Here is a 22,079-nt window from a genome sequence, read left to right on the forward strand (position 1 = left end):
GTTCCTCACTCAGCACTATTCCCAGTGTTCTCTCCCAGACATTTTTATAAGGCTGCCCCTTTCCCTCTCTCCCACTTCTGATCATCTTGTAAATGGTTGATACCAGTTTTCTAGTGGATAGCGCATTAATCACATATTGAAGAACTGGGTGGGGATAGAGGGCCGGGGAAACCAGGGCCACCTAGTTTTCAATACTAAAAGCATGGTCACTGCATTACATTCCACCTTGATTTGTAAGTCTTCCTGTTTCATAAACTGCTCTTCGTGCACCAGGTCTCCTAGTGTCTGGACCCCTTATCTCTGGAAGTGAATCTGGAATTCTCTCTCGTGTGTAAGTGGGATCCCACAGGCTTTATATATTGGGAGGTCGGGAAAACAGCAAGTTTCAGTCCCTAACATTCGGCCTATCTGGTCCTAGGCCCTACATGTCACAGCTATAAGTTGGATCTCATTCCAGGGTGCTCTATCCCGGTTGCCCCAGATCATTCCCAATAGGTGGTTTGGGCTCACGACTGCTTTAACCAGAAGGGAGTAAGGGGAGTCAGCGGTGGGGGATTTCCATCCCGCTATGTACTGGACCTGTGCTGCTAAGAAGTACAGATATAGATCAGGGTATTCCAGCCGCCTTGTTCGTATGGCAATGTGAGGGTGTCATAGGATATCCCGGCTTGCTGTCTGGCCAATACTAGCCGTATCATTAGACTTTTGGCTCGTGCACAATTGTGTGTAAGGGGCCAAATTGGTACGTTATTAAAAATGTAAATTAGTTTAGGCAGGATAACCATTTTAGCTAGTGCTATGCGGGCCGCCTGTGAGATAGGCTGGAGGATCCATGATTCTACTTTGAGTTCCAATAGCTCAAGTGCTTTTACATAATTTTCCTTATATAGGTCTCCCACAAACGTAGACACCATGATGCCCAGGTAACGTATACCCTGGGGACACCAGCGGAAGTATCCCTGTTGCCTGTTGCACCCCTGTGGTCAGGCCAGTACTTTGGATTTATTCCAATTATTTCTCAGCCCTGAAAGCTCCCCAAATCTGGTCATCTCCTGTGTCAATGGAGGAAGATTTAACATAGGGTGTTTAATGTGCAGTAATATATCATGGAGAGGCGTGAATGTTTTCGTATGCCCTGGTGTGCATGTAATTCGTAGATGTGGCAAGCCAGCGGTTCCATTGCAAGGGCGAATAGGATCGGGGAGATGGGCACACTTGGCGTGTGCCCCGCCATGGGTAGATGTAATACGAGGCTAACCCATTCTTGTATACCGCTGTCCCTGGGGAAGTGTATAGCAGTCGGATCCAGCGGAGGAATGTGTGGCCGAATCAAGAGCAGCAGCGAATCTCAAAGAGAAAGGACCACTCAACCAAGTCGAAGGCCTTTTCCGCATCTAAGGCAACAATCGCCATAAGGACTTCAGGGTCCACATTGTGCATGAGAGTGAACAGTCACCTCAAATTATTTTGGGTTGACCAGCCTGGGATGAATCCCACCTGGTCTGAATCCCGCCTGGTCGGGTAGAATTAGTGCAGGCACGTGTGGGAGGATATGGTCTGCAAGTATTTTGGCAAGTATTTTATTGTCAGTATTAATTAACGACAATGGCCTGTACGATGTACATTTTCGGGAGTCTTTTTCAGGTTTAAGAAGCACTGTCACTAATGCCGTTCTAGTGGAGTCCGGGAGGGTGCCCGTCGCCAGTGCGTTTTGGTACATATCGCGCAGGCTAGGGAGCAGATGGTCTAAATAGGGTTCATAACATTCAGCTGTTATTCCATCAAGACCGGGGGCCTTACCATTAGGGAGGGATACTATTGCTTTGTGGATCTCCTCATCCAATATAGGAGCATTCAGGGCACCTCCTTGTTCCTGATCTAACCACCCCAGAGCAATCTCATCTAGGCATTGCATCATCACATCAATCCCTGCACTAGGGCGAGACTTGTACATTTCGTCATAGTGCTCTCGGAAGGCATTGTTAATCCCATTAAGGTGTTTAATGAGGTGTCCATTGCAGTCCTTGACCTCCATTATAGGTGTGACTTGGCATTCCCACTTGATGGCCCATGCTAGCGTTTTACTGGGGTAGTCACTCTCTCCATATCTTGTCGCTGCAATCGGATCACCCAAAAACCTCTCCTCCCTGATTGCTATTTGAAGTAGTTCTTCTCTATGGGCCTCATTCCGAGTATGGCGGTAAGGGATAGTGGCCACTGGTAACGAGACCGGTGGCGGTAATCCCTTAACGCCATACTCCGAGTTCCCTTTGCGCCCTCGCCCTTAACGCCTGCTTTGAGCAGGTGTTAAAGTCGAGGGCGCAAAGGGGCCTCCAAGCCAATAACGGTGACCGTAATGAACGGTCACCGTTATTTGCATCTTCCCCATTCCCATTGAGCCCTATGGAGGCTCATTTGGGAATGGGGAAGAGCCTTGGTGAATGGGGAATTACCGCCCCGCCAACCTTGGAATGGGGCGGTAATTCCGCCATCCACCAAGGCGCTGCCGGTCCGGGTACGGCGTCAACCAAGGCGTTAATAGTGCCATTGGTTAGCGCCGTACTCGGAATGAGGCCCTATGTGCTCTCAAGGTTTTATGTACTTGGGCCGTATTTCAGGCCCCTTGTTTATTCTCTAGTTCCTTAATGGTTTTTTCCAGTGTCTGCATGGACCTACACAGGGCTTTTAGGACCCCCTTAGATATACTTTAAATGTCTCCCAAATCACACCTGGGTCAGGCAGACATCCTACATTGGCCAGGAAATGTGTTTGTATGTCCTGGCTGATCTCCTAGTGGAAAGCCACGTCTTCCAGGGCCATGGCTCTGATCCGCCAACGCAGTTGCCTAGGGGGTCCTGTCAGGCTGGCTATGCGAACCAGGGCTGGTGAATGATTGGAAAGAGTTTGGGGGGTATAGTAGCTTCTGATACGCCCTTGGCCATGGGAGGGGTGGCCATGACATAGTCTATCCTGGACGAGCTCTGTTTTCAAATGGTTTGATCCCCGCCACACATTGTGTAATTCTTTGATAGTCGGCAATGGCGGACCATGCTTGGGCAGCGTGGGGAGGGGATTGCTGTGTCGTAGAGGACTTGTCTAGTTCCAATGTGAGGGCCATGTTAAAATTGCCTACCCAGATGATGTCATATTCTGGGAATCTATTAATGTGTTTGGCGCATTGATGGAAGAACTCTGGGGAGTCTGTAGTCGGCGCATATATGTTTATAGGTAGGAGTTTCATTCCATAGATCTCCCCTGCTAGCACAATGTACCGCCCCTCCTCGTCGCCAATCTGTTTGTCTAGCTTGTATTGCAAGGAGCAGTGTATATAGATTGCCACCCCATGCATCATTTTTCATCACATACATTAGGAATCTATTCCATGTGTAAACCATCAAGCCTTCTCCCTTAATACCCATGCCAACTGACGTAGGTGCAATTCCCCAATATCGAACCTCAGTACCCACACTTTCCCTCCCACGCCAGAAACAAAAACCTACTGGCTCCCGTGTCCCCCCCTTCCCTTAACTTCCGACATTGACTTTACTCCACAATTCCGCAGTATCTGCGCGTAACGGAGCGTCAAGGGCAGCCAATTCGCTCCTGGTGGCCAGGGCCGCTATGTGTCACTCCTTGACCCCAGCCGTCACCCATGGGGCTTTACACATGAATTGCAGTCTATCTTTACCCGTAGATTATCAGTGCTGCTCTTCAGGGCCAGTAGAGTTTGGTTCAGGGCTGCCACATCTATTTGAGACTGAGTCTGGCTCTGCTCAGGGGACGGGGTTGGCTGTGGCTGGTCAGCACGTGCAAATTGGTAAATTTTTGCCTGCTTTTTGGGATTCGCCATTGTACTGCTGTCCTCGAGCCGCTTCTCCCGCATGGGTTATTGAGTGAGACACTGGTTATGCTGGTATTAGCGGTAGGTTAGGCTCTTGTGATATCGTGGGGTGTCATGAGTCACTTAACTATGTTGCCCCTGCTGTAGTTGCCAATGTGAACCTAGATTATGGTTATGCGGGTCCGTTAGGACCTGTACCAGGCTTTCCCCTCTCCTGGGCTGTCTGCGTGTCACCTCCAGGTCATGGGGTAGCCTCAGCGTGGTCTTAGTTGTTATGGTGTATCTATTTTAGCTAGTTGTGTTGTCTTGATAAAAGCAGTATGGGCATGCACGTTTACAGCTGGGGCGCCGAGGTATAACCCCTATTGCAGCGATTTAGTTAGGGATGTGAGGTGTCCTTCGATCTAGTCAAGGTGAGGAGTCCTTGGTGCGACGGCTGTCTCTTTGCCAACAAACCTCTGCCGTGCGCGGTCTTCGATATCCCACCCCTTCTGACATGCTCTGTGAGTCACTTCGACTTGTTCCTGGTTGGTACCCCAGAGGGTCCATTTCAAGGGTTTGGTATGGTTTCAGTGAGGTTTCAATTCATAGGAGAGATTAACTGGGCAGCAGGTCAGCGATCTGAGGTAATTGAGGGAACAATTGTGTTTGACGTCCGTTGCACAGTACAATTCTCGTGCGGGTACGGGTGCGAACCTTGTCTAGGTGGGGTGCACTTAGATGTAATTATTTGTATCGCTGTTCAGGATACCACTGTAAAGGTATTTGCTTTATGGCATCGGGCCCTGAAAGGTACAGGATTTTACTATTTCTGTCTGTGGGGCTGAGTTCTCAATTTAGTGCTAACAAGACTGTGCAGTTTGCCTGCATGTTGTTTCCACCTGCGTCCTGCCATACATTTCCTGTTGTGTATTTGGTGCCTGAGGGCCTCCTGGATGTCCCCCACCGGCACTTCCAATATTTGTGCTAGGTCGGCCGCAAGCCTGGGGCCCCCCAGATCGCAATATCCATTTAGAGCCGGACCGCGTGTCATTGCAATGGAATCTGTGGAGGGCTACGTGGCCCGTCCCGAGAGTCAGGAAACGGTCCGTTTTATCCCTCCTAATGGGATCAAGGTGCGCTGGGTTCTAAGTCCGACACCCAACTGGTATTTTAGGTGTGATATTAAGTAGGTTGTTGTTGTTAGGGAGAATTCTCCTTCTATGGCTAATTTCCCTCACCTTGTGGGTCCCCCAGCAACTTTGCTGGATTTCTGGAGTTTATTTTTGCACCTAGTAAGAGTGTGAGCCTTTTTTCCCACTCTTAACTGTGTTTTGCCATGTGTATGTTTACTGTTTGTGTGATTTTGGGCTCTGGAGCACACCACTACATGAGCCCCACTTTTTGTGTGTGTTACACAGAACCTTCAGTGCAGTGACACAGGGTTGTCTTTTAGACTTCCTACTGACTCCATTTTTCTGGGGCTGACTACTGTCCCCCAGAAACATGTAAAGTTGCCATTAACTTTATGTAGTCACTTTAAAACTACAGACCCAGTACACCCCATCTTACAAGGAGTATTGGAAAGGGTTAGCTCCTACCCCTTTTTGTTTGTGCCTCTCTGAGCTTTGTTTTGCTCTTTTAACATTTAGACTTGGCTGGTGGCAGTGGTATCTACCCTAACTTTTCTACAGCGATGATATTATATAGAGATGGTATTGTTCCAGGCTATTGTGGTAGCCTCGAACTTAAACCCGCTTGCCCAAATACTTTTCATTTTAGCTCTGGTTGGGTTTAGTCACCATTTCTTTTTGTTAAAGTCCTTCTTGTGTTTTACTTTGCACGGCAAACCAGGTTTGCCTTCTTTGGTCAGTGTCTTTTGGCGGGCTTCTGCAGAGAAGCCCTCCTCTTGGTGCCTTGGTGTCTAGGAGGGCTGAATGTGAGGGATGGGTGCAGTCACCCACTGCACAGGGTCTCCATGGAGACCCGAGTTGCACTTTGTCATGATTGGCTGAGGTGGTTGTCCGGGCCGGACAACCCCCCTGCTGGGTGATTGACAGCCGTGCTGTGTAAATGGGGTATTTTTGCATAAAAGGCAGGACTCTTGGGCTGGAAGTCAGAGTCGCCACTGGAACTGCAAGGAACCGAAGAGAAGCAGAGAAGAAGACGGCTGCTGCAACCCCGAGTCCCAGTGAAGCCCTGCTGCAGTCCGGAGCTATCTACCCTTCAACGACCAGAGAAGATCCAGTCCGGAGTCTTCTTCCCTTGAGCCTGGTGGGGTCAACCAGCTCATCTTCCACAGCCAGAGGATCCCCTTTGTGGTCGAAATCGCTGCACCCTGCTGTAGTGGTCCGGATAGCCATCTGAAGAGCCTCTCCTGTTTTAAAGGAGCGCACCTTTTATTCACCGTCACTGTTGATGGCCTCATCCCTGGGTAGTGCAGATCGCTCCAGACGTCCTCCTTCTTGTCACCACGACTGAAGCTCCAGGAACCGTGAGTCTGCAGGAAACTACCAGGAACAACTGCTGGGGCACCAGCTTCTTCAAGGAATAAGGTACTGTGTCCTGAATTCGAGGAACTAGGGTGAACCCTTTTCTCCTCACTAAAGGCTTGTCCTTTTCTTCCTTCCCTCTTTTAACTTTTGCCTCCTCTTCTAACAATATCTAAGTACTCCTTGCAACCTTGAATTGTGAACTATCTGACTGTGTGATCCTCCACAACAGGAACCCTGTTCCACCTAACACTGGTGCAGGCCTATTGACTTTTATCTTTGCGTTAGAAAGTGTTCTCTGATTCTGTCTGCCTTGACAAAAGTATTGCCTATGATTTTTGCCCCCAACTCTCTTGTGGTAACTCAGGTGCTAAGTGTGTTTTTACCCGGAAACATTTCATCCCGCGGATACGCGTATCTTTAGTAAGACCGAACTGTCATTACCGTCAAAAAGTGATCGCATATGTATTCCCGGTAACGTCTTTTGCTTCATAACACCGGTCTGTCAAATCATAAGGCACTTACCTTGAGTTGTTCTGCACAAGGGGAATTGGTTGTGTGTAGTGTATTTGAAGGGTGGTTTTATTTTACTAGAAGTGAAGTGTTTTGTGAACAGATGGTTTAAAAATAAACGTACTTATATTTTTTAACCAGAAACCTTGAGTCAGTGTTTGCTTCAGTCACAGTAATTGTAGTCCTTTGTGTAATATCTACTACTGCTCATTTGCTATTGAGATAAGTCTGGCTGCTCATTCACTGCTACCACTCTTTCTGTGTAGTACAGGCTTGTATCAAAGGTGGACTTGTATTACCACTTGTACTCTTAACTCTGTGCAGTGGTCCCTAAGGGCACTGCATAGGATTCTGCCTAACAGTTGTTTTTAAACCCACCTTGGCACTCAGGGCTTCAATGAGCAGGGGCCTGGCGGCGTAGTATCAGTGTATGTAGGGTGCTGATGACAGTGCTGTCCATTCAGGGTTCTTGGTGGTTGGTGGTTATCCTTTTCTATGAATCCCTGTTGCGATCAGGTCAGAGGCGGGAGGAGTGATCACTAGCTATGATCGTTCATTTACAGTTGTGAAGGGCAGGCGCCCTGGCAGGTACGAGGGATCAATATTTCGTCCCGCTTCCTATTTGTGTGTGCGTGGCTGGGGGGATCTCACCTTGAGTTCCGGAGGTATCATTCACCCCGATAGCTGTCAGGCGTCATGCCGGTGTGCGCCTCCTGTCTGTCCTTGCTACGGTACTCCGGTGCAGCGCAGGCACCGCGATGGGGTAGGTGCGGTCCACCGTGTTGCGACCGCTCCGCGCTCTTGGGCATGGAGCCTGCACCTCTACAATCCCCACCAGGCTGAGTGTTGCTGTCCCGGCAAGTTTTCTCTGTGTCCCCCACCGCCAGCCAACGTGGCTCTCTGGTCCTCTGCAAGTCACTGTTCAGTTGTTCCCAGCCCGGGCAGACCTTGCTGGGGTGGGGCCAGAACAGCCACGATGAGGCACCTCGTCCCTCCTCTGCAGGGCTTTCGTTCCGGGCCATCGCCTAACTTGGATGGTGCCCCTTGTATTCACAAATATATAGTTCATCTCAGGGGATGATCGGGACCGCAGAGAAGATTTTGAAGAGGATAATAGTGCCGCTGTTGGAGCTTCTAAGGTGACGGCCATCTTGTTAGCCACGCAACAGTGCCCCTAAAGGATGTTGCCAATGTTGTACCACTCTCATATGTTCATATTCTTTTCCATATATTAGTAGTATTAGGCCTGTGCCCACCTTTCAGTCACAACTTCATGTGCTTGCCAGGTTCCCCCAGCTCCCCTGCTCGGGTTCTCCCAGACTTTCCAATTACTTTCAATTTTGGTACAGTGTAAGCCAATAAGAGCCCTGGTGCCCCATTCTCCCTATGTGAGCTTACCGGTCTCTCCTGCCTGCCTGGCTTGCTAAGTGGTGAAAAAGAGCGGCAGGCAGGAAGGAAGGCACCAGGTGGGCGGGGCTTAGGCCAGGTGACCTAGATCCACTTGCACCTGCTCCCCATCTGCAAAGCAAAAGAAGCTGGAGGGCTCCTTAAGTAGGGAAACAGAGCGGCAAGCAGGAAGGCACCAGGTGGGTGGGGCTTGCTAAGTGGTGAAAAAGAGCGGGAAGCAGGAAGGCACCAGGTGGGCGGGGCTTGGTAAGTGGTGAAAAAGAGCGGCAGGCACGAAGGCACCAGGTGAGCAGGGCTTAGGCCAGGTGACCTAGATCCACTTGCACCTGCTCCCCATCTGCAAAGGAAAAGAAGCTGGAGGGCTCCTTAAGTAGGGAAACAGAGCGGCAAGCAGGAAGGCACCAGTTGGGCGGGCTTGCTAAGTGATGAAAAAGAGCGGCAGGCAGGGAGGCACCAGGTGGGCGGGGCTTAGGCCAGGTGACCTAGATTCACTTGCACCTGCTCCCCATCTGCAAAGGAAAAGAAGCTGGAGGGCTCCTTAAGTAGGGAAACAGAGCGGCAAGCGGGAAGGCACCAGGTGGGTGGGACTTGCTAAGTGGTGAAAAAGAGCGGCAAGCAGGAAGGCACCAGTTGGGCGGGGCTTGCTAAATCGTGAAAAAGAGCAGGAGGCAGGAAGGCACCAGGTGGGCGGGCTTAGGCCAGGTGACCTAGATCCACTTGTACCTGCTCCCCAACTGCAAAGGAAAAGAAGCTGGAGGGCTCCTTAAGTAGAGAAACAGAGCGGCAAGCAGGAAGGCACCAGTTGGGTGTGGCTTGCTAAGTGGTGAAAAAGAGCGGGAAGCAGGAAGGCACCAGGTGGGCGGGGCTTGCTAAGTGGTGAAAAAGAGCAGCAGGCACGAAGGCACCAGGTGAGCGGGGCTTAGGCCAGGTGACCTAGATCCACTTGCACCTGCTCCCCATCTGCAAAGGAAAAGAAGCTGGAGGGCTCCTTAAGTAGGGAAACAGAGCGGCAAGCAGGAAGGCACCAAGTGGGCGTGGCTTGCTAAGTGGTGAAAAAGAGCGGGCAGCAGGAAGGCACCAGGTGGGCGGGGCTAGCTAAGTGGTGAAAAAGAGCGGCAGGCAGGAAGGAAGGCACCAGGTTGGCGGGGCTTAGGCCAGGTGACCTAGATCCACTTGCGCCTGCTCCCCATCTGCAAAGGAAAAGAAGCTGGAGGGCTCCTTAGGCTGGGAAACAGAGCAGCAAGCAGGAAGGCACCAGGTGGGCATGGCTTGCTAAGTGGTGAAAAAGAGCGGGAAGCAGAAGGCACCAGGTGGGCAGGGCTTGATAAGTGGTGAAAAAGAGCAGCAAGCAGGAAGGCACCAGTTGTGCGGGGCTTCCTAAGTGGTGAAAAAGAGCGGCAGGCAGGATGGCACCAGGTTTGCGGGGCTTGGTAAGTGTTGAAAAGGGGCGGCAGGCAGGAAGGCACCAGGTGGGTGGGGCTTAGGCCAGGTGACCTGGATCCATTTGTACCTGTTCCCCAACTGCAAAGGAAAAGAAGCTGGAGGGCTCCTTAAGTAGAGAAACAGAGCGGCAAGCAGGAAGGCACCAGTTGGGTGTGGCTTGCTAAGTGGTGAAAAAGAGCGGGAAGCAGGAAGGCACCAGGTGGGCGGGGCTTGCTAAGTGGTGAAAAAGAGCAGCAGGCGCCAGGTGAGCGGGGCTTAGGCCAGGTGACCTAGATCCACTTGCACCTGCTCCCCATCTGCAAAGGAAAAGAAGCTGGAGGGCTCCTTAAGTAGGGAAACAGAGCGGCAAGCAGGAAGGCACCAAGTGGGCGTGGCTTGCTAAGTGGTGAAAAAGAGCGGGCAGCAGGAAGGCACCAGGTGGGCAGGGCTAGCTAAGTGGTGAAAAAGAGCGGCAGGCAGGAAGGAAGGCACCAGGTTGGCGGGGCTTAGGCCAGGTGACCTAGATCCACTTGCGCCTGCTCCCCATCTGCAAAGGAAAAGAAGCTGGAGGGCTCCTTAGGCTGGGAAACAGAGCAGCAAGCAGGAAGGCACCAGGTGGGCATGGCTTGCTAAGTGGTGAAAAAGAGCGGGAAGCAGAAGGCACCAGGTGGGCAGGGCTTGCTAAGTGTTGAAAAAGAGCAGCAAGCAGGAAGGCACCAGTTGTGCGGGGCTTCCTAAGTGGTGAAAAAGAGCGGCAGGCAGGATGGCACCAGGTTTGCGGGGCTTGGTAAGTGTTGAAAAGGGGCGGCAGGCAGGAAGGCACCAGGTGGGTGGGGCTTAGGCCAGGTGACCTGGATCCATTTGCACCTGCTCCCCATCTGCAAAGGAAAAGAAGCAGGAGGGCTCCTTAAGTAGGGAAACAGAGCGGCAAACAGGAAGGCACCAGGTGGGCGTGGCTTGCTAAGTGGTGAAAAAGAGGGGGGAGCAGGATGGCAACAGGTGGGCGGGGCTTGCTAAGTGGTGAAAAAGAGCAGCAGGCAGGAAGGAAGGCACCAGGTGGGCGGGGCTTAGGCCAGGTGACCTAGATCCACTTGCACCTGCTCCCCATCTGCAAAGGAAAAGAAGCTGGAGGGCTCCTTAAGTAGGGAAACAGAGCGGCAAGCAGGAAGGCACCAGGTGGGCGTGGCTTGCTAAGTGGTGAAAAAGAGCGGGAAGCAGGAAGGCACCAGGTGGGCGGGGCTTGCTAAGTGGTGAAAAAGAGCGGCAAGCAGGAAGGCTCCAGTTGGGCGGGGCTTGATAAGTGATGAAAAAGAGCGGCAGGCAGGAAGGCACCAGGTGGGCGGGGTTTAGGCCAGGTGACCTAGATCCACTTGCACCTGCTCCCCATCTGCAAAGGAAAAGAAGCTGGAGGGCTCCTTAAGTAGGGAAACAGAGTGGCAAGCAGGAAGGCACCAGGTGGGCGTGGCTTGCTAAGTGGTGAAAAAGAGCGGGAAGCAGGAAGGCACCAGGTGGGCGGGGCTTGCTAAGTGGTGAAAAGGAGCAGCAAGCAGGAAGGCACCAGTTGGGCGGGGATTGCTAATTGGTGAAAAAGAGTGGCAGGCAGGAAGACACCAGGTGGGCCGGGCTTAGGCCAGGTGACCTACATCCACTTGCACCTGCTCACCATCTGCAAAGGAAAAGAAGCTGGAGGGCTCCTTAGTAGGGAAACAGAGCGGCAAGCAGGAAGGCACCAGGTGGGCGTGGCTTGCTAAGTGGTGAAAAAGAGCAGGAAGCAGGAAGGCACCAAGTGCGCAGGGCTTGCTAAGTGGTGAAAAAGAGCAGCAGGCCGGAAGGAAGGCACCAGGTGGGCGGGGCTTAGGCCAGGTGACCTAGATCCACTTGCACCTGCTCCCCATCTGCCTATGCAACAACTACATTTTTTACCATTGGTTTATGGGAAATGGAATGCAAATTAGAAGGGATTTAAAATGATTGCTCCTTGTCGTTTGTTATTACCATGATTAAGCTGTATCATACAGCAAAACGTCGGTTGAATGGGATGTGATCCCATTTCAATTTGTTTTTAAACTTTAATAAAGTTGCAGATGGTTTAAATACTGCATTAGCCTCTGAGGGTGTTTTCCTTGCATTGTTCTCGCCTAGCAGAGTCCATCTGCTTAGTGTTTATGGCACACTCGGTTTTGTGGTTTGTATATATTTTCTTTCCACTTTGGTTCCATAAGCACGGCTATGAGCTACAAATACCCTTGGTTATATTATACCTGTGGCTATCTCTAGTCCATACTAAACTAGGCATCCAGGTCTCCTGAGGCCGACCCTGCATAGCTTCAAAACGAGGAAGGGGCCAGCCCCCTCAGGCTATGTTGCTCTAAGTGATCTTCTAACGTGGCCTAATTTATTAGGCACAATGCCCTGAGGGAGCTGGCACCTTCCTTGCTTTGAAGCTATTCAGGGTTGGTCCCGGTTACTGCATGGATGGGACTCCCGGATCCATAGTTCCAGTGCTGTGGCTATGTGTAGTTTTATGTATGCAAATATTGGTTAAACGACCCCAGGCCCTCACCAAATGCCCACCTCATCTGTGCAAGCTCCCTGACTCCCCAGATGGCCTCCCCACCTCCTCAGCCATCTCCCATTCCCCCACAAAACACAGTGTTTCTGTGACGCAGTTTACTATGAGATGTCAGTTATTCTCAGCTATTGCCAAGGTTACGGAAATGCTTGGTGTTGCAAACTCAGTCCCTAGATCGTGTCCAACTCTCAAATTTCACTTGGTGTCACCTCTTGCCCCTCCTCCCCGACTCTAGCTTGATGGCATTTTAATGTTTATTGACCTGCAAATAACTTTTTTCCTGCATTTCATTTTACGATATCCTCAGTTATAGCCGCAGCTATCTCTCGCATCGAGTGAAAAACAGATGGCAGCTGTTCATAAACACCGATTATTTTGGCAATTTATCCGAGATATAGCTATCTATTGTGGAGAAGGGGGGACCCCCTTCGCCATCAAATATTTAAAAAACTACTTGAAGGAATAACCCGAAAACACAAAAATGCCTCAAGTCAACGCTTCATGCCCAAGTTATTTCAGACCTTGTCTAATTCCGTCCAGTGGTTTTGACTGTGCGGTCTGGCAAAAATGTCAATGTTTTGTCTACGGGAAGTAGGCCGCAACAGTTTTTTTTTTGCTTTCTGAATAACTTTTTTACATTTTTTTATAAATATTTGTCAAACTTTGCAGTATGGGGGTTTGGGAGGGGCAAGTGTCCCTAATTGTCTTACAAATTGTGGCCAAATCCGTTGCACGAGTCAAAGGTTATTAGACATTCATTTTTTGGGTTTCCTATGGAAGTCCGACTCACCTTAACTATAGGACAGCGACCGCCACCCAAGAATATATATGGCCCCGTCAGACTGATCCTGCCAAGTTTGGTGAGGTTTCGTACAAGGGGGGCAAAGGCATAGGGGGGGTCCCAAAATGAGTGTTTTTTCCCATAGATGCAGTGTAAAAAAAATGTTTGCTCACGTCTACAGCCCAAACCACTGGGCGGATTTTCAACAAATTTGCGACAGGAGCGTCGACTTGGCCCTGAAAGTGTGCTTTTTTAAATTTGGTGTAAATCCATCCAGTAGTTTTTTTTAAAAAGGGCAAAAAGTAGGTAAAACATAATTAGTGATATCTCAGTTCAGTGTGCGGACTCACTTCCCTGTTCAGTCCACGGACGGGCTACTGATTAGCCCAGAGGGCGATGTGATATCCGCGGACATCAAAGGCGCCTGCTGATTGGTCAATAAAAAACATGAGGTGCGGTTTTTGGAAACGCCCGCCAAGTTGGAATCGCGCACAGCTGTCGGTGTCCACGGACAGTGCAGTAAAAGCATATTAAAAAACACAACATTGCACTTTTCAAACTAATAAAAAAATCTCTGGGGAATTGAGGGGTGATTAAAAATCCCAAAAAACAGGCATTTTTCCAACTCCGACATCTGGCTTATAACTTTGGCGCCACTCAATGAAATCGCAAGACATTTTGGAATTCCATTTAGACCTTTCTCCAAAAGGTTCTGCAAAGTGCGGTGCTTGTTTGCCAAGAGGAAACAAAATTAGAGGGGGGTCCCAAAATATTTTAAAGGCTTATGAATGTGGTTCCATTTGATGAATCTGGAAAAAAGTTTGCAGAAAGATTTTAGGCCTAGATATGCTTTTGCAAAGTTTGGTGTGATTTTGTCAAGAGGGGGCAAAATTAGAGGGATAGTCTCAACATTTGTAGATGGCTTATGACTTTGTTGCTGTTTGACGAATTTGCAGAACATTTTTCAGAAATATTATAGACCCAACCTTGAATGTTTGTGCAAAGTCTGAATGGATTTTGCGAAGTGGGCGCTAAATTGTATGACTATTTTATGTACGCATATTTTGACACTTTTCAAAAAATAAAACATGGGCGGATTTGCAGCAAACTCATTCAAGGAGCATTGGCAAGGACCTGAAAGCATGGTTTTGCAAATGTGTCTGTGTTTTATTTTTTGAAAAGTGTCATAATGTAGGTATAAAAAAGGGATATACCTTTGGTGACTGAGGTATAGCCTGTGGCCATGGGCAGTGTCCAGATTGTTTGGGTCATGGCCTAAGGCGATGAGCCGGACAATCTGGCCACTGGCCATGACCACGAGGGACTAGCAATGGGGTTAAAGTCAGCATGGCCACCATGGACAGGCTATGTGGTAACGTTTTTCGAAATTGGGATAGGTTTGAGTAGGAAAAGAAATTCTGCTTGTGGGTACAGTTTGAAATGCTGGATGGGATTGCAGAAGAAAATACGCGAGGAGGGTCAGCAAGAACTTCAAAGCATGGTTTTGCAAATATGTCCTGTATTTTATTTTTTTGAAAGTGTGAAAATGTAAGTAAACAAATCAATGATATAACATTGGTGTCTGGTCAATAGGCCTTGCTGTCAGCAAGGAGAAATGTGTACTGTCATTTGCTTATTGGGGCATGCAGCATGGGGCAACACAGTAGGTTTGAACAGGAAAAAATATTCTGCTTGCGGTTACAGCCTGCAGTGGTGGACTAGATTACAACAAATGTGCACAACAAGCATTAGCAAGGACCTAAAAGCATGTTTTTGGAAGTATGTCTTGTGTATTGTTTTCCAAAGTGTAAGAATGCAAGTAGAAAAACTACTGATATACATTTGGTGTCTGGGTAGTGGACCTGGCCCTCGGTAAATGCAAATGTGTACTCTGCTTTGCTTATTGGGGAATGCAGCATTGCCGAAGCCCATGCCCCATAGATTTGAAGACTGGCCATGGCTGCAAGCTATGAGCACCGGCCATTGGTTATATTATTTGGGTGTCATGGACACTGAGCTAGGATTCAGGATAGGTGCAGTGAATAATAGGGGTGGTTTGGTTTGGCTGGGGTCATGGTGGAGCCTTATGCCGTAGGCAATTGAACAATGAAGTTTTATCCCCAGCATACACTGCTGGTAACAACAGACATAACTGGTCTGACATAGCCGGTCCGATAGCACAGCAAGTAGAGCACTCGCTTTGACATCGGTGTAGAGCCTACTGACGCAGGTCCGAATCCCAGCAGGGTCAAACTCAGCCTTTCATCCTTCCGAGGTCGATAAATGAGCATCACACACCTTGGGTAATAATAAGCAGCACTCACATACTTGAGGGTTTGTAGCACTATATAAATGCTAAATTATTATTATTATTATTAAGTATGCGTTGCAAAAAATATGTTTCTTAAAGTAGGTTTATAGTTCTTTCACATGGAAAGAGGAATTATTAATAATATACAGGGATGTAACACCATGAAACATTTTGACATAAAAACCTATTCAAGTGATACGATGCTGTGCACATGCTAATGGGTTTTTTAATGATCCATGTCTGCAAATGGGGACTGTGGAGACTCTAGATAGTTATAAAGGTACATTGATTATCGTCCTTATTGTATGCAAGAGAAAAGTATTTGTGACAGAAAATTGTTTCTGTCCTTTATATTTTTCTCTAGTATACAATTGTCCATTAGCACCCTGAGTGGGGGAGCCAGCCAATCAGGTAGCTAGGAACGTGGGCTTGAACCACTGGTACAAGCCCGTGTTCCAAGTCGCCTGACGGCTGGCCCTTCCTGCTGCAATCTCTGGTCCCCCACCCACCCAAACCAGCGTTCCATTTTTTGTTCATCCCCCACTCCTGCAACTTACATTATTTCAGTGGCGGCAGATCCCGCCGCCACATTCACTCCTTCTCTTCACTTCCCGCAGGCAGCCATGGAAAGGGAAGAGGGACTTTGTACGGAGCCCTGCCTTCCCTTTCCATGGCAGCCATCTTGGAAAAGGATTTTCCTTCCAACAGCGGCACGCCACGTGCCTCCACAGAAGGAAGGAAAATCCTTTTTTTTAGCACCCCGGTTTTAGCAACCTGGGGTGCTAATGGCCTTTATCCCTAGTTGCAGGGGCTGTAACGGGAGATAACGGCCCGGAGCCCTTGGTATCCGCCCTTGCTTCACTTGGGCCGATAACTTGGGCTGCCGGGCCATTATCCTATGGTCCAGCCTCTGGAATGGCGGATAAATGCCACATTATTTCCATTAGCATAACACAAAATGCTAACGGAAATGTTGTAGAATCTTATTGAGAAATGCAAAGTCTACAATAATAATTCTTTTAGTTCTGTTTTTTTAACTGTGAAAGGTGGTTCCTAAAGGAACCTTTGTTTTATTTTATTTTTGCAGGAGAGATCAGAAAATATGGAGGGGCATGTAGACAGGGGAAGACGATGCGTGTGATTACAGCGCCAAAAGCACTTCAAAATTGCTCCCCCTGCAGAGCGGTGTGTTGCAATATGTACAGAGTACGGTTGTTTTCAAAAGATATGGATCAACAGCCTCTTTTATCGCTTGCAAGGTAGTTGGTGGGATGAGGTGGAGGAAGACAGCCTACTACTTGCTAAGAAAGGAATACCCTTTCTGAGAGCATTGCAGTGGTTGGATTTGGTGTGGCAGCGCATGCAGATGGTCCTGTAGGAGTACTGTATAGGTAGTCTGCGACTGAGCACTCAGTGATTTCACTTTGGTAGCTTTAGCCTTTGGTACATTCTCAACAGTGGTAAAGAACTGCCACACCAATGATTCTCTCTGGATGCTAGGGGTAGGCACTTCCTCTACCTCATCTTTGCGGTCCTCTTCATTGTCTCTGGAGTGCTGCACTTTCTTTGTTGTGTAAGTCCTCCAGCTGGTGGTGGCTCTTGGAGGAGGGATGGCAATAGATGATGGCATTTTTAAGCTAAATCACAGTTTTGCTAATGTTCTTCCAAGCCGGTGTACTGTGCTAGATTGTTAATGAATAATGAATAAGAATAGATGTAGGAGCTGTGCAAGGGTACATTGTGAGCTTGAAAGTTCCTAGATCAGCAGAAAATGCAGTTCTGAACTGTTGGCGAAGCAGGGACCAGTTCGCAAAGTGCAGATGCATTCGGGGACATGTCATAATGCTGCGCGCGTGCACATTGTCACGTGACACTGTCCGGAAAGTCTGCAATGACGTCAGATGTTCGCGGACATCAGCGAACCCAAAAACAGTGGAAAAACCTGAAAAAAGGGCATAGACGTGTTAGAAATGAAGCTAGAAGACGGGGAATGGCAGAGTTTTAAGGTGAAACTTTGTAAATTGGAGAAAAATGTTGCTATATTGGGGTAAATATGAAATAAGTAAGTTGTAGGAAGTTAGCGTGCACTGGTAAAAACCCATGAAATTCACTGAAAAAACTTTTTTAAAGAGACATTATTGCTAAGATGCACTAATTAAAACCTATGAAATTCAATGAAAAAACTTTGTTAAAGGGACGTTATGGTTACAAGTAAAACCAAAAAACCTCTGAAATTCACCAGTTAAGGTAAGCTAAGCAACCATAACTCATGCCACCACTGTGCACTGCTAAGACTAACACCCAGTACATGAAAGATGACATCACAAATGTCATTGATGACATTACTGATGACATCACATTTTAAATTAGTTTAATTAATTTTAATAAACCGTCTCTACAAGGGATTGAGTTTATAATATTGGAAACAAGATGTTAGGGGTGATTGGGAGACCAATCATGAACTACTTAATTTATTAAAGAATGTACTCATGTAAACAAATCATTATATTATAGTGTTGTTGTTAGTAGAGGAACCTAATTATACAAACATATAGGCAATGGTTGCAGCATGCACCATAGACAAACTGGCACGGTAATTCATAGAAATTCGCACAAAAGTGGCGCACGCGGCTGGCGCACAGTGTCCCCGTGCGATACACTGCGCCAGCCGCGTGCAATAAAATCCTTTTCATCGCACAGCGTATTTATGGATTTTAGCCTCTAAAACCAGCCGTGGCGCAGAGTGGCGAAGCGACCCTGCAGCAGCGCCAGTTACGCCCCCAAGAACGCCCTCGCGCAAGGAAAAGCCTTCAAAATTCCCAAATCAACGCAAAGGGCTGCGCTAACCCTGGACCAGTTCACAGGGCTGCCAAACAGCAAACGCCAAGCGGGGAACGTGTATTTCAGTGGTTCTCGGGAAGTTTCACACGCGATTGTCCTGGGTACGTGTACATCAGGGGTGCACGGGAAGTAGCACACGCAATTCCATCAGGGCACGTGTATTCCAGGGGTGCGCGGGAAGTATCACACGCTAAAACAGCAGGGTATGTGCATTTCAGGGGTGTGCGGGAAGTATCACACACGATTCCATCAGGGTATGTGTATTCCAGGGGAGCGCAGGAAGTATCACATTCAAAAGCAGCAGGGTACGTGTATTCCAGGGGTGCGCGGGAAGTATCACACGCAAAAGCAGCAGGGTACGTGTATTTCAGGGGTGCGCGGGAAGTATCGCACGCGATTCCATCAGGGTACGTGTATTCCAGGGGTGCGCGGGGAGCACTATACGTGAATTGCCCATGTGGGTCCTCCCAGGTGTTCCCTCTACACCCTCCACGGCCCCTGCAGGTGGCCCACACCACAGGGGACTACCCTGCACATGTCCCGCAGGCAGCCCATCCACCATGCCCATGACCCCCAGCCAACCCACATGCCACCTTACACTACTGCCCACCAACGCATGTCCCCCTTCACCCTCACCCCCCAGCATCCAGGGGCACCCTCCACCAGGCCCACACTCATGTCCAACTCATGTCCTCCTGCACCCCCACCCCAAAGCATCCAGGGGCACCCTCCACCAGGCCCACACTCATGTCCCCCTGCACCCCCACCCCCCAGCACTGTGGTGCACCCTCCACCAGGCCCCCACTCATGTCCCCCTGCACCCCCACCCCCCAGCCTCCAGGGGCATCCTCCACCAGGCCCCCACTCATGTCCCTCTGCACCCCCACCCCCCAGCATCCAGGGGCACCCTCCACCAGGCCCCACTCATGTCCCCCTGCACTCCCACCCCCCAGCAGTGCAGGGCACCCTCCACCAGGCCCCCACTCATGTCCCCCTGCACCCCCACCCACCAGCAGCCAGGGGCACCCTCCACCAGGCCCCCACTCATGTCCCCCTGCACTCCCACCCCCCAGCAGTGCAGGGCACCCTCCACCAGGCCCCCACTCATGTCCCCCTGCACCCCCACCCCCAGCATCCAGGGGCACCCTCCACCAGGCCCCCACTCATGTTCCCCTGCACCCCCAGCATCCAGGGGCACCCTCCACCAGGCCCCCACTCGTGTCCCCCTGCACCCCCACCCACCAGCAGCCAGGGGCACCCTCCACCAGGCCCCCACTCATGTCCCCCTGCACCCCCACCCCCCAGCACAGTGGTGCTTCTCCACCAGGCCCCCACTCATATCCAACTCATGTCTCCCAGCACCCCCACCCCCCAGCAGTCAGGGGCACCCTCCACCAGTCCCCCACTCATGTCCCCCTGCACCCCCAACCCCCAGCAGCCAGGGGCACCCTCCACCAGGCCCCCACTTATGTCCCCCTGCACCCACACCCCCCAGCAGTGCAGGGCACCCTCCACCAGGCCCCCACTCATGTCCCCCTGCACTCCCACCCCCCAGCAGTGCAGGGCACCCTCCACCAGGCCCCCACTCATGTCCCCCTGCACCCCCACCCCCCAGCAGCCAGGGGCACCCTCCAACAGGCCCCCACTCATGCTCCCCTGCACCCGCACCCCCCACCAGTCAGGGGCACCCTCCACCAGGCCCCCACTCATGTCCCCCTGCACCCCCACCCCCCAGCATCCAGGGGCACCCTCCACCAGGCCCCCACTCATGTCCAACTCATGTCCCCCTGCACCCCCACCCCCCAGCATCCAGGGGCACCCTTCACCAGGCCCCCACTCATGTCCCCCTGCACCCCCACCCCCCAGCAGTGTGGGGCACCTGCCAGCAGGCCCCCACACATGTCCCCCAGCCAACACGTCATCACAATCCAGATCCCAGGCTCCTATGCTCACCCAAATCACACCCCACGCCACCTCAGTCCAAACACCCAACCAAGCTTTACATCCATTCAAAATTGAAATACCCATTACATGATAGATAACAAATAAGCAGTATGCGCATGAGTACAAGTCCTTCAGACCCACACAATGGCAACACATGACTGTGAAAACCCACATTGTGGCAGGCATGAAACCAATGAGAGAAGTCCACACATTGAAGTAAGAAACAAAAATGTATTACAGTGTAAATGAAGTGAATGAAATCAAAAGAAACAATAATGGCAACAAATATCAAAATGCAGCATGTCCACCAAAATAATAAATAATGAAAATGGGAATCCAAAATAACCGTAATGAAATTGTGTCCAAAGTCACCGTCCAACAAAGCAAATCCAAAGGGAAAGTAAAGTGAAAATCCATTGCTCCATGGTGAAAAAATAATAAAAGATGAAGGCCACAAATCCACTGTCAAACTATGTACAAAGAGCAAATCCAGGGTCCATGATCCCAACGATGTAAATGAAACCTACAATAAAACCCACCTAACTAATAACTATATACAAGAAAGTGGGGCATAGTCCAAGCGCCCCAAATTAATAAAAAGAAAAAAAAACCTAACACTAATTGACTATATACAATGGCAGCGGGCTAGTCCAACGGCTCACTTCTGGATGTTGCAGGCCAGGGCATCATCGAACTCCTGCTCAATGTCCCGGAGGCGGTCCTGTTCCATGGCCCGAGGGTCTGCAGGGACGACGACATGTTCTCCTCCAACTCCCTGCGGATTGCCTCGAGGCACTCGGCACGCCTCAGGGCCCTCCGCATGGAGTTCTCTGCCCTGACCATCGTGATCCGTGCCTCTTCTGCCCGCTGCCGCTCCGCATCTATGGCGTGGCCCAACCACTGCCACACGGAAGACACTTCCCGTCCTGGGTCCTCCTGCCCTCCGGCCGATGCCTGCCCCTCCGATGTCGAAGGCCCCGAGCCATCGTGGCTCCCACCTAAAGCCTCCTGCTGCTGCTGCTGCTGCTGTCCATGTGCCCTGTCCGATGGTGCCTGCACATCCTCCTCCAGCTGGGGTGCAGTTGTTGATGTGGCCACCCCTGCTGGACGTCCGACTCCCGACTGTGGCAGGGATCTGTTGTCCACCAGCCTGGCCGCACGGTCAGAGGCATCTCCACAGGGCACCCAGGTGATACATGTGTGGGAAGATGGCATGGAGGACGACTGGGGCATAGGGGGTTCCGTTGAGGAGGGGGTCGGAACAAGGTCCAGGAAACAGAGGAATCCGGCCATGGTGAGCTGTCCCAGTGGGTCAACGCAGTCAACGAGCCATGCGAGAAGACGTGCAGTCTCATCATGGAAAGACTGCAGGTCAGCTCGCATGGCCCGTTGACGCAACGCCACCCCACCCTGGACAGGCTGAACCTGTTGTAGGATAGCCACATCCACAGGGAGAGGAAGGCCAGTTGGTGTAAGCCAATCCCCTCCCTGAGAACGGGTCTGGAGGTAGGCATCCCTGCTGGTGCAAGATGATGCAGTGACAGGAGCAGGGACAGGATTGCACACAGGCACCTCCGCGGCGGCCTGTGCTGCCACCTGTCCCTGGTCCTGCACTGCACCACTAGCACCAGTGGAATCCCTACCTCCAGACCCCGCCTCTGTTGCTTGCACGGCCTCCTCCTCCACCAAACCCCCCAACAAACTGGATGACTCTGTGCCATCTTCCTCCGTTGGGCCCTGTGGGGTCCCAGCTGCCCCTTCTGCTGCCGAGGAGTCCAACTCCAACCTCCGCCTCCTGGACCTTCCCTCGGCAGCTGCGGCCTCGGACGCGGCACCGGACTCCTCACTCCCCGACGAGATCACAACCTGGGAGGGGAGCCGGGCCTTGCGTCTCCGACTGGTGGTGCGACCCCTGCCGCTGTGCTCCACTGCACCTTCTCCGCCCTCTTCATCAGTTGACGCTGCAGACAGGGAGA

The sequence above is a fragment of the Ambystoma mexicanum genome, chromosome 5p, assembly GCF_040938575.1.
Source record: "Ambystoma mexicanum isolate Mex_15411 chromosome 5p, UKY_AmexF1_1, whole genome shotgun sequence".
NCBI lineage: Eukaryota > Metazoa > Chordata > Amphibia > Caudata > Ambystomatidae > Ambystoma > Ambystoma mexicanum.